Source organism: Macaca mulatta, chromosome 7, assembly GCF_049350105.2.
Source record: "Macaca mulatta isolate MMU2019108-1 chromosome 7, T2T-MMU8v2.0, whole genome shotgun sequence".
Lineage (NCBI taxonomy): Eukaryota > Metazoa > Chordata > Mammalia > Primates > Cercopithecidae > Macaca > Macaca mulatta.
Window position 1 is genome coordinate 25060960 of NC_133412.1, and position 14370 is coordinate 25075329.

General features: G+C 44.2%; 1 protein-coding gene across 41 annotated transcripts in view; it reads left to right on the plus strand.

Moving 5' to 3' along the window:
- The window catches only part of SEMA6D (semaphorin 6D), a 56111-nt gene that overhangs the window by 21077 nt on the left and 20664 nt on the right, over positions 1-14370 (plus strand). For 6 of the 41 annotated variants that reach the window (XM_015142154.3, XM_077939372.1, XM_077939360.1 and 3 more), the window contains exon 1: positions 11280-11402. The exons of 34 other annotated variants lie outside the window; for them this stretch is intronic. The gene's annotated coding sequence lies outside the window, so the exon portion shown is untranslated. Of the gene's footprint in view, positions 1-11278; positions 11403-14370 lie in introns of those variants that run through there. One more of the 41 variants, XM_077939378.1, reaches the window with a different exon arrangement.

The window sequence follows — 14370 nt, forward strand, 5'->3', positions numbered from 1 at the left end:
GCCAACCGTCTCTTGGACTGACTTTTGCACTATGGGGAATCTGCAGTATTCCACCACCCCCTGCCCACACAAGCAATCAGGTCTCAGGGCTTTTAATCATCTGTGTAGTTGCTCTTTCCTATTAAGATAGATTTTAGAGGTGGGTCTGAGCGTGTGATACATCTCAAGAAGAATAATGACATGCATATTTGGTCCATGTACACTGGCAAGATGCTTAACTTCTAATGTGTTGACAGCCATATGTATGAGAATCCTGCCTGATTGCTGAGTGGTTGATTTAGGTGTCTCTATTACTAGGAAAAGGGAAATTATTTGAACTGCAGTTTCTTGGTCCAGTCTTCCAAAGAATATTCCAAGAGACAATTTGGAACATAGAAGAAGATGTTGAAATCATCAGAGTGGTCTTCAGAAAAGGTTAGAATATGACAGGGCAGGGGACACAGCAGAGAGGAAGCATAATGATGCTAATAATCATGTCAACACAATAACCATAATAATAGCTAATACTAATTGTACTTATTTGCATAAGTTTAAGTTTTCCGTATATTAAGTCTGCAACCCTGGAAATAACCATTTTAGATAGGTTCAGTTATTATCTACTTTTAATAGATGTGAAGTGAAGTAGCTTTTCCAAGATCAAACAGCTGGCGGGTGGTGAAGCCAAAATATTCATAAAGTAGAGCCTGCTTTCCCATTGGTTTATATGAGGGTGCTTATCCTCCAGTGTGGTGAGAGGATGACCATCATCCAGGAACTCCCGAGGGTTTCATGCATTGCCACTCCTTTTTCAGCCATTTTGTGGGGTTGGGTTACAGTATTTCTGTTGATAGTTGAAAATAGAAAGTAAAAAACATGGCCAGGCATAGTGGCTCACGCCTGTAATCCCAGCACTTTGGGAAGCCGAGGCAGGTGAATCACCAGGTCAAGAGATCGAGACCATCCTGACCAACATGGTGAAACCCTGTCTCTACTAAAAATACAAAAAGTTAACTGGGCGTGGTGGCATGCACCTGTAGTCCCAGCTACTCGGGAGGCTGAAGCAGGAGGATCACTTGAACTCAGGAGGTGGAGGTTGCAGTGAGCCGAGATTGCACCACTGCACTCCAGCCTGGTGACACAGCAAGACTCTGTCTCAAAAAACAAAACAAACAGAGAAATGTAGACAAGCCTTCCAGAGATAGAGACTTGCCTTCTGACGTACTTCTCCCTCGTATCCACTCTCCCTGGTCAGCCAGATACTTAAAAGAAGGGTTTCAAAGGGAGCCTCTCTTTAACTCGGAAGGGTCCAGGAGCCAGAGGAGCGAGCCGTGGGCCCTCAGTTTATTTCCAATCTAGAGCACCTGAGCAGGGAGGTACCCAATATACTCTTCTCCCTGACGTTGGGGTAGGTCCCTGCTGCACCACTGCCCTGTCATGCCTGGAAACAAAGGCTTCAAGTTAGGTCTACGATGATAAGGAAGAGGCCTCTGACCACTGAGGTCCCTTAACTTCAAAGATAGAAAGGTAGGAGGAAGAGGTGGCAACCAATACGGAAGACTTAGGGAGACAGGATCCCTCGCTAGCTCCCTGCATGAATCTTCTCTTGTATTTGACTTTTTCATAGAAACTTTTACTTATTTATTTTTCTGACACAGTTACCTGCTAGACTATTAGTCTAGAAGGCGGAAATAGTGCTGTTCATGTCTTAAAATAACCATCATAAAATCAAGCTAAAAAACTATGACAGTATTCTTATCTTAATAAATTCTTAAGTTCCTCTTTGTCCTCTCTGTTCCTTTTCCTCTGTGTTACCTTTTTCTGCTGCAGGGATTAAGACTACAGACGTTGGAGTCAAACTGACTTAAGCCCCATTATTTAGTTTTGTGACCAAAGGCAAATTACTTCATTTCCTCATCTGCAAAATAGCACCAACCTCCTAGGGGGTGCTTAGCATAATGCCTGGTGCTTTGTTAGCATGCAACCCTGGCTTGTTACAATCAGCTCTAATTTTCCAGTCTGCAACATCTATGTATTACACCTAATTCCAGGTGTGTCCCATGAAAACAAAATAAGAAGGCTAGGCACGGTGGCTCACGCCTGTAATCCCAACACTTTGGGAGGCCGAGGCGGGCAGATCACCTGAGGTCGGCAGTTCGAGACCAGCCTGACCAACATGGAGACATCCCATCTCTACTAAAAATACAAAATTAGCCGGGCGTGGTGGCACATGCCTGTAATCCCAGCTACTCAAGGCTGAGGCAGGAGAATTGCTTGAACCCGGGAAGTGAAGGTTGCAGTGAGCCGAGATCGTGCCATTGCACTCCAGCCTGGGCAGCAAGAGCGAAACTCTGTCTAACAAACAAACAAACAAACAAAAACAAAATAAGAAGGTTAGCAAGCAAACTCTTCTCTTAGTAGAGCAGGCATGTGAAATATTTTCTATTTGGGCCTGGGAAGTTATTCCTACTGACAAACCATAGATCCTGCCTTCTAGGAGTTCACAGTCTAAAGAGGAAGACAGGAGGTAGAGGAGCAATTCTACCCACTGTGGCAAATCCACAGTAGAAATGGATAGAGCGTCCTGCGAGGAGAGCGGAGAGAGGGATGGAGAAGGTCTCAGAGTGGCCGTGGGTCCTAAGGATGACTAGGAATTTGCCAGTCAGAGGAGCTGCAGAAGGTGTTCCAGGTGCAGAGAACAACAGGAGCTAAGGGCAGGAGGGCCTCAGCTGAGCTGGCCACTCACAGAGGAACTGCAGCAGTAGAAATAAGCTTGTGAATACTGATTTGAGCAAAAGTGTAAGCGATGTCAGTATAGCAGGGTGATGCAAACTGCGACTAAATAAAGCAGTGATAATAATACAACTTCTTCGCACTTGTATAGCACCTTTACAATTTATAAAGTATTTTTACTCACATTTTCTCACTTGTTCCTTTAAAAAAAAACCATGGTGAAAGAGGGAGTCAGCAGATGCATCCTTACCTCATCTCAGAAGAGGTGAGGTAAGGAGGGAGGAGGGAGCAGCCAGCAGTGCCTTGCTGCACTGGAGGGATCCCTCCTGTCCTTCACACTGGCCTCCATTCCCTCTTCTCCCTTGGGCAGCTTGGATGCTGCTGAAAGACAGTAAGCAGAAGGTATAACCGACCCACTTGACATAGAGCCTAGGGCCTGGGGACTGGTGATTAGAGCACCTCATAAACCAGGCCAGGCTGCGTCTACTTCTTGAATGTCCACTGATCTGAAGGCTGTCTGGGACTGTCAGCACACATGACATGAAAGAGGCGGCTCTACCTCTCTCCCCAGCTTGGAATAGATGCAGCCCCTCGGGAAGAAACCCACAGGTCCCTCCAGTTCTTTCCCCCAGTCCAGCTAGAGCGCCTTTCTTACTCTGGTTGTAATCCTACCTTATCCCTGTATCCTTCATACAAAGGACCCCACACCCTTTGTGTTTCCTGGTTTTGTAATCCTTTCTTTTTTGTCAGAGAGCTGCAAGTCTCTAGAGTGAGAGTAGGTGGGGAAAAGGAAAACCAGTCACACTTTTCCCTCCAAAGATAATGAGGCTAATTTCTCTCAATCTTTTCACCAATGTTTAGCCTGGTTGCGTGTCTAAAGAAAGCAACATTCTTTTTTCTCTATACCTCCCCAGGATGCCTCCTGTGATTAGAATAGAATTTGGGTCTCTAGGTCCAAGGCATTGGTCGATTTAGGAAATGGGCCAGACAACATCACTGGCTCACTGCTAAGTCCTATATGTCCTTTCCAGCAATTTCAAAATCAAGGGAAGCCCAAATCTCACTATGGTCACATCTGCAGCTGCAAGGACAAATGCCTACCAGAAATACTGCTGCATAATTTAATGCTTAATTTAATAATTTAATGCATAATTTAATATGTTGGTGTGTGTGTATGTTCATTACTGGTGATCGTGGATGACCTGTCATTAGCAGTTCATCATCAGTGGATAAAGGGCTCTGTGGAGATTTTTCAACTTTTTTTTTTTCCTTGAGAAGGCACAGGGTCTCACATAGAAATTCATTCAACAAGAACTATTAAAACCCTGTGGACTAACCACTTTTTTGGGAGTTTATTTATGGACATAAAAGACAGTTCCTGAACTCAAAGAAACCTACAGTGCGGGGGAATAAGTTATGAAAAGAAGGAACATACTATCATGTGATATGTGCTCTGATGAAAGTGAGCCCAGATTTTCATGGCCGAAGAAGGAAAAGAAGGAAAATCCTGGTGGGAAGTGATTTCTCATGAGGAATCAGTCATGAAGAGGAAGGGACAAGAAGAGCACTCCAGGTAGTGATGGGGACAGCACATCCAAAGGTAGAAAGGTAGGAGGAGCTGAGTTTGCACTGGAATGAGGGGGTGCTTTACCATGCCCAAAATCTAGGGTGTTCAGAGAAGTGGCATCCAGACGCTGTCCTCTGGTCCCTCTTGGCCTCATAGTTGTAAGACCAATGCTGAATGTCACTGTGGAACCTAGTTTTGATTTTTGTCAATGCAAATCCATTTTGAGCCTCTCTGAGATTAGCCCTGGAGGTCATAGAGCAGTGACCTGGAGACACATAACCCAGAAGCCTCTTCTCAGCAGTATGACCTCCAGCAGTTCTTTAACTCCTTGTCTGAAAAGCATCTATTTACTAATTCAGCAAATATTTGCCAAGTAGATAGTGAGTTCCAGATGCTATAGTGGGTAATAAAGATAAAGTATAGAACAGACAGACACGACTTCTGTTCTCCTGAAGCTGACACGAAGTTCAGTGGGGAAAATAGCTTCTGCCCTAAGCCTCTTAAGGGCAGCTTTAAGGACTAGAATAGATAAAACATATTTGCTTTGAAGACCATAAAGCACTGTAAGTGAAAAGCTCTTCCCCCAAACCCTGGTCTAGGCTGAATATCGATGAGAGCTAGGCACCCCAGTCCCCACCTACACACAGAAGTTTATTAAATCTCAGCTGCAAAGTACACTGGGAATGCAGAGAGGGGCTAAGAAACCATTCAGAGGTCCTGAGTGTATGTGAACTGAGCTTCCCACAGCACATCGTACAATTGTGTCTCCTTTAAGGAGACACTTAAAGGCCGTATTTCCCAAGGCCACATGGTTGTGGGGGAAAAGTGCACCCTCTGCCATTTCATCTGGGACGCCATCAGAATGCCAAGTCCACATTCGTAAGTGCCAGCGGAGGCTCGGTCGCTGTTCAAGGCATCAGTCAGTTTGTAGTACAAAGCCCATTTGTGGTTCGGCGTCACAGATCAGAGGCAGCGATCGCAGCGCTCTCCTGTCTCAGGGTACAGAGGGAGCACATGTACTTTGTATCCTAGGCAACGGCAATGCTACAGCAAAAAACTTAGACATGTGAATTGGGAGGAATGTTACTTTGAGTAAAGAACCGTTTTCAACCCAGGCACCAAACTCAGAATCATAAAATGTCACAACTTGGAAGGGGCCTTGGAGATCACCTGTGTTCTCATTGTATAGATTGGGAAACCGAGGCTGGAAGAGGCAAGTTGGATTTCTCATGGTCTGTCGGATCCTTAGAGGCTGAGTTAAGAGTAGAACCCAGATTTTTTACCTCCCTGTTATTTCCAGGTGTGTTTAATGTCTGGGATAAGACTAACATCCTCCAAGGTGATTCATAAGGAAGGTGAGAATAAATGTAGATAAGGGTAATATAATAGTGTTTGAAGCATAGTTATCTCTGGCATTAGAACCACACACCGTTCCTCAAGGTTGTACCTTTTGCCTTGAACAGGCTTCCTGGTACTCACCTCGTCTAATAGTGATTTTTATGGTGCTTACCATGTGCCAGGATCTCTAGTAAACTCTTTCAAGAACTCCTTCAGTCCTCAGCAACTCTATGAGGCAGCTGCTAGTAGTGTGATCCCGTCCCCAGTGTACAGGATAATGGAGGTACCAAGTGGTGAACTCGCTCACCCAAGGTCAGATCACTGGTTGCGCAACAAAGCTGGGGCACCTACCTGGGTAGCCTGGCTCCAGAGCCACATTTTCTGCCCCATACTCCACTGCCCAACGCTCCATCCCTGGCAGCAGCAAGAGCTGAGTTTGCTTAATACCCTCTTGGTCTTGCATCGATTTAGTAAAAATTAGGAACTGAGATTTTAAGAACGTGCATGGATTGACCTAAACTCCCATTTTGCCTCTGTGGACCCAGAGGTTCCAGAAGTTCATAGTCCATCAGATATGGAGCCTAGACAAAAGGCTGCAGGTAGGCACAGGTGCACTGACTCAGGCTTAGCCTGGGCCTTCCCTGAGCTTCGCAGGACATAAAATTCACCTGGGCTGTTTATTATTCTCATTCTTGGTCACAGCTCCATCTTTAGTCCAGAACTATCAAATGGAACCTAAATGATCATGGGCCACATTTCCATCAGTAGGACAAAATATATTTAAAAATAATTATTTTGTAATAATTATGAACTCACAAGAAGTTGTAATAATAGTACAGAGAGTTCCGTGTCCCCTTCACCCGAGAAGTACGTTTTGAAAAACAAGTTAGGATTGACTTACAGAATCCTGATAAGGTTAATGCTCTAGATCCTTCTGAGCAATCAGTAATCTTTCTCTGCATTTGTTAGAGACGGGCAACTGTTACTGTACTTTCAAATACAGAAGGCAAATATTAATACAAAGGCCTTATTTTTGGTGACCGAAAACCAAAGGACTTGGGACTAAACATTCTTGGCTTTTAAAATTTCACTTCTCTTCCTCTGGGTCGTTAGCGTTTTAACCCTTCTGAAAACTCATCACCAACTGTTTTAAAGCATGACATCACCTGAGAACCCCTGATGAGGCACTTTGCAGAATATCAAGCCTGAAGACATGAGCCTTTTAAAATAGAACGAAATCTCGTTGTTGGCAGTGAGGCTAACATAGATCATTGAACTCTGTTGTGACATCTGGGTTCTGCACTGGCTTCGCCACTCCTGGATCGTGAGTCTCTTAATTTATCTGCTTGTCCTTTGTCAGACAGGAATAGGAGCAGCAGCCCATCCTCAGTCCTTCTTTGCCAGGGTATTCATTTCTTTGAAAGCCTGAAAAGGCTCCATGGAGTACATTGAAAGCTATGGCTACACGGTGGTTGCATCAGACAAGTCACTAGCATCAGAACAAACATATTCTACTTGTCATCCCAGCCCAAAGGGCAGAACCAGGCATAGACCCAGGCCCTATTATCCTGAGCAGACTGTCACATGCAGGCCATATGGCAGCCTCAGCAGGTCATCTAGTAGAATAAGCCAGTGTTCCACAGCCAGGCTGAGTCCTTTGGCATCTGGGTCATCCCTTGGAACCTTGAGCCCTTCCTTTGTCTAGAATGGCTCCTTTTCCTGGAGGCTGAAGGGGAGGAGCCTGGCCTGGCTGGGATATGTGTATGGAGGAGATAACCAAAAAAGAAGGCTTTTAATTTCTCTTGTCAGTTAGCCTTGAAAGCCCTTCAGTTCCCCTGAAAAAAGGAGACACCATTGTTCATTTCTGCCACAACAATCTCCTGCTGCGTGTGTGTGTATGTGTGTACATATATACACACACATTACAAATGGTGTAAACGACATACCATACACAAATACAAAATAGTTTTGTATTTTTAGTAGAGATGTGCTTTCACCATGTTGGCCAGGCTGGTCTCGAACTCCTGACCTCAAGTGATCTGCCCACCTCAGCCTCCCAGACTGCTGGAATTACAGACGTGAGCCACCGCGCCCGACCTAATTATTGAATTCTTATCAGGCACAAGGGGTTTGGCTACATGCTTTACATAGGTTATCGCATTCTATATATATAGAGAGAGAGAGAGTAGAAGGTTCCTTATGCATTATATTTTCACAAAGCAAGTTATTATCTTGATATCTTAAGAGGCTGATATATTTTGTCATCTTCCTGGATAGCAGATTTTCTGCTTATGTATCAGGCTCATATTCTCATTAGTTTCTTGTATTATTTTCACTTTTAATGAGGATTGTTTCTAGGACAATTTTGCTTTAAAATGAATGTTATTCAATTTGAGTTAGGGCAGACAGGCAAAAACTTGTAGGCAAATTGTCGCTAGAATTGTGGTCCCCAGAGCAATGGTTCTGATCAGAGGTCAGATCCTGGGATTCTTGTCCAGGTTTGCTTAGAATTGGCAAAGACAGGTTAGATCCTGTTTTCTGTCCCTTCCTACCCAACTCTTGTTAAGTTCAGTTCCTTTTTGAATTATTAATATGTGACCAAAGTATTACTGATTCAGATATTCGTGTGCTTTGCTTTAAGAAAATCCAGACTTAAAGTGAAAACCTTGCATAAGAGGTTTTTAATTTTCAGAAAACTTAAGTCGACAGCTTTATCATGTACATAAAATATAACTCAAATAAAATTGACCCAACTTTGAGTAAGGCACTGATTTTAAGAGCAAGGCATTAATAAGGATCACCCAGACTTCCATAGCCTCAGCCTCCCCTTTCTTCTCTCCCATGGTATCTACTGCCACCTGCGTTTTTTTCTCTTCTGTCAAAATCCAGCGTGTTCTGATTCGCTGGGTAAGATCAGATCTTATAAATGTCTTCATACTGGTTTCTGGCTTATGGTATGTTCTATCGTTACTTAATTTATAACTGGAAAAAAGGCCATTGGCCAAAGAAAAGAATTTCCCATTGCAGAATTTCAGGCATAACCCAGTCATTAGTCAAGCTGATTTTCATTTTATATTTGTTTGTTAGGTAGTGAAGAGTCACATAGGATCCTTCTCTGCCAGTCCCATATACCCACTCTCTAATCTCAGGAATAGCCCTGCTTTTCTTCCCTTTGCTCTGGGAAAGCTGCAAAGTAAGCAGGAATTTCAGTAGTGGAAGTGGGGTGGTTGACAGAAATCATTTAGTTATTTGGCCTGTGTTGCCCATTTCTGGTGGGCAGTTTGTTAATGATGGGTAGGTGTGAAAAGAGGCATCTGTTGCCTTTTATAGAGAACCTCTTGGTTTTGCAGCACCTGAAGCTCATGAACTGGAGGCTAATGAGGATGCCGTGCCAGTGCTGCAGGAGAATGATGGTAGACTCAAGATTCGCTGTTGGGTTGATGGTGGAGAGCTGTTCATTTTGATGTGGCCTGTGTGCCACAGCGGAGTCCTGTCAGTGTTCTGCCTTCTTTCTTTATTCCTCCATTCATTAAGTATTTACTGAGGACCTGCCAGGTGCCAGGCCCTGCGTCTGATCCTGGCAGTAAAGAGGAAAATGATCCCTTGAGTAGCACAGCCCCGAGAAAATGTGAAAATCAGTAACATTGCTGTGAAGTGATAAGTTCTGCAATAGAAGTATTTATACAATATCATAGTATGACTAGCTGTCCTGAACGGAGCAGTGTGGCTAAAGAGGGAAGAATGAGAAAGGGGAGAGGGCCAGGTAAGTTTTGAGCTGGTGAATAGACAGTTTTCAAGAAGGACATTTTAGAAAGAATAGCGTGTGCCGAAGACACTGCTTTGGGATCCAGGTGGGGACGTATCAGTATGTGAAATGGAGAAGCTGGCAAGAATAGAATTGTGACGGATCTTGTAAATCTTGGAAATGAATTTAGACTTTACACATAGGCCTTCGGGAACCATTAAAGTGCTTTTAGACAGGGATGTAACTTGATAGCATTTGTGTTTTAGAAAGATCATTCTGGTGGCATTGTGGAGAATGCACTAGAGGTCTAGGAGAACAGAAACCAATGAAGAGTCAATTCTAGACCAATGAAGAGATAGAAGCAATGGGACGTACTGCCAGGTTCAAAGGAGAGGATGATGGAGAGGGGGCCGTCTAGGAAGACTCCCAGGCTTAAAACACAAGTGCCTGAGAAGGATATGAAAAATAGCAATAACAATAATAATAGTTGTAAATCTTTTTTTTTTCTTTTTCTTTTTTTGGAGATAGAGTTTCATTCTTGTCGCCCAGTCTGGAGTGCAGTGGCACGATCTCAGCTCACTGCAACCTCCGCCTCCCGGGTTCAAGCAGTTCTCCTGCCTCAGCCCCTCGAGTAGCTGGGATTACAGGCACACACCACCATGCCTGGATAATTTTTGTATTTTTAGTAGAGATGTGGTTTCACCATGTTGGCCGGGCTAGTCTCGAACTCCTGACCTCAAGTGATCTGCCCACCTCGGCCTTCCAGATTGCTGGGATTACAGACGTGAGCCACTGCACCCAACCTAATTATTGGATTCTTATCAGGCACAAGGGGTTTGACTACATGCTTTATATAGATTATCTCATTCAATCATCATAATAATATTAGTGCTATTATTATCCTCATTGCAGGCAGGAAAACAAGAAAGTTTGAAAGTGAAGTAACAGGCCCCAAGTCACATGGCTGGTAAATGGTAGTGCTTACATTTGAAGCCAGGTACTCCGAGCTCTAAACCTATGCTCTGCAGGAAATTCAGCAGGAGGAGACATCAAGGCAAAGTATCTTAAGTTCAGTTTTAGACTACTGAATTGAAATTGCCTATATTTTACCAAGGTCAAAATATCTAGCGGGGAGTTGGACAGCTGGATTGGAAGTGAGGAGTGTGGTGTGTGCTGGACGTGTGATCTGAGATTAGGGAACTGGTGGTAGTGAAGAAGGTAGGTGTCATGTGAGCACATCTCTAGAGACCCGGGATGGAACTGGGAAGAACGACATCCAACGGGCAAGCATGTTAAGACAAATTTGGGAAGACGATGAAAAGGAGCAGCTAGAGAGATGGGGAGAACTAGGGGAGTCAGAGGTGGAGTTTGAAGATCGGATGGAATGACCAGTAAGATTAAATGCCTCAAGGAGATGAAGGAAGATTTAAAATGAGGATTGCCTTGGATTTGGCAATTAGGTGGTTGATGCATAGACATTAAAGTTAGGCTAGAGTAGGCTACAAATATAATGAAAAGTGAGAAAATGGAGAATATGGACTCAGGCTTCTCTTCAAAGAAGCCTGGCTGAGAAAGGAAGTGGGAGAGAGAGAAAGCAGAGGCAGCCTCAAGGTCAGGGGAATGGCTGTTTGTTTATGATGATAGTGACTCGAAATGCTTGGATGTTGAGGAGAAAGAACCCTGGAGCAGTGCGAATTACACCAGGATGTGTATCCCACTAGATAGGGGAAGTAGGAATCCCTCCAGCTGTCAGGAGAACATGGATTCTTAGAGAAAAAACAGGTTTCTACAGTTGTAATTTAGCAGCCTGCTTGTATTGCATAAAATCAGTCCAGATTGGTGAAGTGACTTGTCTCTGGCCACCTAGCCAGTCTGTGACCCCAGATCTCCTAGTTCTTGGCCTCTTTCCTCTCTTGCTGCCAGTGTCGGTGGGAGAAGAATCATCCCTGATTTGTTCCTCATGGTGTGAGTCTCCACTGCTCCTATCAGAATGCACATCTTCACAGATTCTGATGTGTCAGCAGGGCTTCAGCTGTGTGGAAGGTGAGTCACAGAGCTGCTTCGTCATTTCCTCCACATGCCATGGGGCAGAGTTTTAGGTGGTTAATTATAAAGTGTCAGTAACATAACAGTGCTAGAATCTTCTTCCTCTAACCTGGGAACTCACATTCCCAGAAGGAGGAAGGGTCTCAGAGTCAAGGGCCTTTCAGCAATCTCCTTATGGCCCACAGTGAGAGAGGATGTATGTATTTGTTCAGACTTGGCACCTGCACACAGAACCTGTGTGCATGAGGTAGGGGTGGGAGTAGGGGAGTAGCAGTGGTGATTTCTTAAATGGAAAAGCCTCTGCTCCTTTAAAACACCACATCAGCCAAGAGTTACTTAGTGAGCCTGGAGGCAAGGAGCACCCATGCTTTTCAGAAGGGCCCAGGGTAGCCTGCCCCAGCTCTACTTAGGGGTCTCCTGGAATCTGTTTATATATAGTGATGATTAATAACCTAGTCTTCTTACCATGCATGGAAGGTGAAAGAAGGCCTGCAATTCAGTGGATATTACCTTCTTCTATTCCAAAGCTTGTGGTGTCAGCCAAGCTGTTATACCATTCTGATTAAATACTGACAGTGATCATTAAGATCTAAAGCCCTGCCCAGAACACACTGCTTAGAATCTAGGCACACGAATGCTATATAAACCTAAACCTCCCTTTTATAGTTGATGTTAAGTTATAACCCTCCTTGTCTTGGTAGGCTCCAAGGTATAGCAATCAACGTGCTTCTCTTTGCTCTCTCTCAACTTACCTAAACCCACTGCTCCTTTTTTGTTTAGTCTCAGGAGGCTCTCATGATCCATAGTTGGTAAATGGATAATTCCTGTAACGCCAGGTGCCATCATTCTCATTGACTACAGTGTGAGCAGTGCCCCCTGAAATGTCCTAGACTACAGAGTGAATGGTGCTCTTTGTACCACAGATCTAGTTCCACCCCCTCTTCTTCCTTTAGTTAGTTACAGCATTCTCAGCTAAAAGAGTCCACGCTCTTGGGAAGTGGAAGTGCCGGGGGCCCATCCCCCCTGGGTCTGCTGTCCTCTGTTGTTTGTTTAGCGGTATTAAATCAATCTAAATTAGACTAGAGTCCAAAATGCTAACCTTGCACTAAGAGATTCAGCGGGGAGGTGGTGATTCAGGACACATGGTTCATTCTTCTGTTTATTCCTTTATTCACAGGTGATTCACAGTTGTCTTGGGAATTGACAACTGTGAGATATACTTGACCCAAGGGACTGAAAAAATCTTCCCTAGTTTCTGAAAAGTTAGAGGGACTTAACTAGGCCAAGGACGGGAGGCAGAAAGGGCCATCTAGAGGGAAAGCAGGAGCAAGGCTTGGTAGGTGGCATGACATATTCCAGGGCTCAAAACAGAGGCAGAGTGGTAGAAGCACAGGAAAAAGAGGGATAGAGGCCCAAAGTGAGACAGGACTCCTTGTGAGAGGGGGCAGGACTCAGAACCTGAAAAGCCTTGAAGGCCACATTTAAAAGATTTGGGCTCCATCCTAGGAGTAATAGAAGGTTACTGGAGGATTATGAGATGCCGTGATTAGGTATATATTCTGAAAAGATCATTCTTCTTGTATCTAGAAAACGAATGGGAGATAAACAGGCAGACAGAGAGGTGGGTAAACCATCAGAAGAATGTGGTATGAGGAAAAGCAAGGAAAGGCGGTGTTTGGAAAAGCTGTGAACTGTCAACTGCATCTAAAGCTACTGAGCAGTCAAATGAAATAGGACTGGAAAATGTCCATTGCCTTTAGGTACCTGTAGATCATCAGTCTCTACTGAGAGAGGAGCTAGAACACAGAAAGTAGAAGAATGAGCAGGAGGTGAGGAAATTATAGCAGAAGAGCAAAATTTGTTTCAGTGCCAGTAAAGAGCAGTGAAGACCCCCGGTGATAGCTTGAGTGGGCTCAGGGCTACAGAAGGTATTTTCCTTTTGTGTGTGTGATGAGGGAGACATGGACACATTTCAATGCTGATGGACAGTATTTAATTGGTTAAGAGTTACAGAAAACACCAAAAAGAGAGAAATATAATCAGCGTCTTTTTATTCCAGAAAAGAGTGAAGAGATTGGATTTAAAGTGTATGGGGGGCCGGGCACGGGGGCTCACACCTGTAATCCCAGCATTTAGGGAGGCCAAGGTGGGCAGATCACTTGAGATCAGGAGTTTGAGACCAGCCTGGCCAACATGATGAAACCACACCTCTACTAAAAATATAAAAATTAGCTGAACGTGGTGGTGCACACCTGTAATCCCAGCTACTTGGGAGGCTGAGGCAGGAGAATTGCTTGAACCCAGGAGGCAGAGGTTGCTGTGAGCCAAGGTTGCACCACTGCACTCCACCCTGGGTGACAGAGCAAGACATTGTCCAAAAAAAATAATAATAAAATAAAAATTTTAAAAAGCACATGAAAAAGAGTTGATGTATTTGGCAATGGGAAAGGAGAAAACGGAGGAAGCTCCCATGTTACAGCTTTCATGTTCTATGTGAAGTAAGCTGTGGGTCAGGAGGAAAGAATGTAAGTAGAAGAGTATGGAGACAGCAGATCAGGGCCTTAAAGAAAGTGGGAAGTTTACATTTATGGATTCGGGGAGTGGTCTAATATAATTGAGAAACATAGGATCTCCATGGAGTTTTTGATGCTATTTGTAGTTGATGACAAAGAATTCTGTTATATTACTAGCGACTTGTCCCAGAGTGTGGTTGTCTCAACTAGTGCTCAGCTGCTCTGGGGAAGGTGCAGAAGGTGAGTGGCAGAGTTCATTCGAGGTTAAGATGTTGCAAGAAAAGCTGACAAGGACACAGAGGATGGAGAAGTCAGCAGCACAGGCAGAATAATGGACATGATTGACTATTGACTATTTTACCTAAGATGGATAAAGAGGTATGTCAGAATCAGAGAAGACTAATGACCAGCAGAGAAGAGAACAGTTAGTGGGCTGAAGGTCCTGATGAGAA